Genomic DNA, 3,417 nt, shown 5'->3' on the forward strand with positions numbered 1-3,417 from the left:
TCTATGGGGCGCTATGGGGCTCTATGGGGTTCTATGGGGTCTATAGGGTTTTATAGGGTTCAATGGGGCTCTATGGGGCTCTATGGGGCTCTATGGGGTTCTATGGGGCTCTATGGGGCTCTATGGGGTTCTGTGGGGCTCTATGGGGCTCTATGGGGTTCTTTAGGGCACTATGGGGTCTATGGGGCTCTATGGGGCTCTATGGGTCTCCATTGGGCTCTATAGGACTCTACAGGATTTTATGGGGCTCTATGGGGTTCTATGGGGTCTATGGGGCTCTATAGGGTTCTTTAGGGCTCTATGGGGTTCTATGGGGTTCAATGGGGCTCTATGGGGCTCTATAGGGTTCAATGGGGCTCTATGGGGCTCTATAGGGTTCTATGGGGCACTATGGGGTTCTATGGGGTTCTATGGGGCTCTATGGGGTTCTATGGGGCTCTATGGGGCTCTATGGGGCACTATGGGGTTCTATAGGGGTCTATGGGGATCTATGGGGCTCTATGGGGCTCTATGGGGCTCTATGGGGTTATATGGGGCTCTATGGGGCTCTATGGGGTTATATGGGGCTCTATGGGGCTCTATGGGGTTCTATGGGGCTCTATGGGGTGTCTATGGGGTTCTATGGGGCTCTATGGGGTCTATGGGGCTCTATGGGGCTCTATGGGGTTCTATGGGGTGTCTATAGGGTTCAATGGGGCTCTATGGGGCTCTATGGGGTTCTATGGGGCTCTATGGGGATCTATGGGGTCTATAGGGTTTTATAGGGTTCAATGGGGCTCTATGGGGCTCTATGGGGCTCTATGGGGTTCTATGGGGCTCTATGGGGTTCAATGGGGTCATATGGGATCTATGGGGCTCTCTGGGGTGCTATGGGGTTCTATGGGGCTCTATGGGGTCTATGGGGTCAATGGGGTTCTATGGGGCTCTATGGGGCTCTATGGGGCACTATGGGGCTCTATAGGATTCTATGGGGATCTATGGGGCTCTATAGGATTCTATGGGGATCTATGATTTCTATGGGGATCTATGGGGCTCTATGGGGTCTATGGGGTGTCTATAGGGTTCAATGGGGCTCTATGGGGCTCTATGGGGTCTATGGGGATCTATGGGGCTCTATGGGGCTCTATGGGGTTCTATGGGGTTCTATGGGGCTCTATGGGGTTCTATGGGGTTCTATGGGGCTCTATGGGGTTCTATGGGGTTCTATGGGGTCTCTATGGTCTGTCATGGGCCTATGGGGCTCTATGGGGTTTTCTATGGGGCTCTATGGGGGTTCTATGGGCTCTATGGGGCTCTAATGCGGGTTTTATGGGCTCTAGGGGTCTATGGGTGTCTAATGGGTTCTTATGGGGTCCTATATGGGTTTTCTATGCGGGCTTTTGGCGCCTATGGGCTCCTATAGGGATTCTATGGGGATCTATTGATTTTTTGGGGGCTCTATGGGGTTCTATGGGCTTTCGTATGGGGCCTCTATGGGTTACTAATGGGTCCTTCTATGGCGACTCCCTCCCTTCCTGTCCGGCGCGCACCTCCTTCGATCCCCCTATCAAGTGCGCGCCGCATATGCTCCCTAATGACGCGGCACCAGGGGTTCTATATACCGCATTAATGAGGCCCATCTATCACGGGCTCTACTGAGGGTTCATAGAGATGAAGGACTTCCTATGCCATCGGTGCGCCTATCGTGGGTTCTGGTAGCACTTCTGGCGCCCTTCAAAAATTGGGGTTCGTTCTAAGATAGGCGGCGCATGGGCGGTCTCAGAAACATCGGCGATGGGTTCCCTTATGGGGGCCCGGGGCCTCTCCTTCCCCTCTCTCCTCACCATAGCACTTTAGGTTTCACACCTTGAACCTCTTCTCCTACTCTAAGAAAGTGGCTCTATGGGGTTCAAGCAGCCCACTGGCCGTAATGGAGAAGGCGTTGGTTCCACTCGTCCCTTTCGGTGTGTTCCATTAGAACCTCAGCTTTTCTAACCGCTCTTTCTAACCTTTCTCTAACTCTCTGATACTTTAAAGGGGTTCTTTGCTCTAAAATACAGCTTTTCTACAGCGTTAACTTTCTTTCCTTCTCTGTTTCCTTATTACCTCAAACTAGACTAAAACTAACTAAAGAACAAAAAGAACAAAAAGAACCTAGCTAACACAAAATTATCTAAACCTACCATAGACAATCAATCCTACGACCGTAAGACAAAGATATCTAATAAGAAAAAATAAAAGAATGAGAAGCAATGAAAAAAAGCAAGATATACAAAACGAAAAAAGATGCAACTACGAACAAAAAATACAAAATTTTTCCCTACCAGGAAATCTTCTAGAAGGAAAAGATAAAAATATAGGAAATGTAAATATTCTAGAAAAAATCAAAATGCAGCACTATACATAGAAAACCTAGGAAACATCTACTAAAAAAAAGATACAATATAACAAAAAAAGTTACTAGAAACATGGATACTAAACCTAGACAAATAGATATGAAAAAAAAATGAAAAGACAAATAAAAACTAGAAAGAAAGCTAAAAGGCAATGAAAAATAAAAAAGAGAAACTAGTCTAAAAGAGAGGTATACATAAAGATAAAAAAAAAAAACAAAAAAAAAAATAAGAAAATAAAAAATCCGGTAATAGAAAAACAAAATCTCAAAGATTCTACTAAAGTAAATCTAAAAAGAAAAATAGTAAAAAACAACAGAAAAGATACATAAAAAACCTTTTATTAAGAGGAGAAAAAAATAAAAAAATAAAACAGAATTAAATACCATCTAACCAAAAAACTAGGTAAAAAGAAGAAACTAAAATTATAAAACTAAAAAATTTAATCTATAAAATAAAACTAGTACCCAAACAAACCAACAAAAATCAAAAAAAAAACGATATGAAAAAGAAAAAAATAAAAAGAGAGAGAAATGCATGAACACAACTAACTCTAACTAAAAAAAACAAAACATCCTAAGTAGCTAAAAAAAAAAAGATCTTGATAAAAAAAAATGAATAACATGATCACACTCTAAAAATAGGAATAAAACAAGAAAAGAAACAACAACCAGGGGATAAATGGGTAAACAGATAGACAGCGACTAGGAAAAAAGAACAAAGACGTATAAAATACTAATAATATACTAGATTAATAAAAAATAAAGAATAAGAGTTATAAAAAGAACTTAATCTAGATGATTAGAAAAAAACTACAATAAATAAAAAAAACTATAAAGAAAAAAAAAAACAATGAGCTAAACATAAAGAAAGAGAGACGAGCTAGGAACAATGTAGAAACTCTATAAAAAGAGAGAAAAGCAAAACAGAAACTCAATCCAGACTTTAACTACATAATAAAAAAAAGTGTAGAAAATAATAAAAAAAAAACTTTAAACTTTCTATTATGAAACTAATACTCTAAACTAGCTAGCTAGTAAAATCT

The 3,417-nt window shown here is 41.3% G+C and overlaps 1 protein-coding gene across 1 annotated transcript in view; it reads right to left on the reverse strand.

The window, feature by feature from the left end:
* FUZ (fuzzy planar cell polarity protein) overlaps positions 1-3,417 on the reverse strand; it is a 28,660-nt gene that overhangs the window by 20,068 nt on the left and 5,175 nt on the right. The window lies entirely within an intron of this gene.

The sequence above is a fragment of the Coturnix japonica genome, unplaced genomic scaffold (assembly GCF_001577835.2).
Source record: "Coturnix japonica isolate 7356 unplaced genomic scaffold, Coturnix japonica 2.1 chrUnrandom606, whole genome shotgun sequence".
NCBI lineage: Eukaryota > Metazoa > Chordata > Aves > Galliformes > Phasianidae > Coturnix > Coturnix japonica.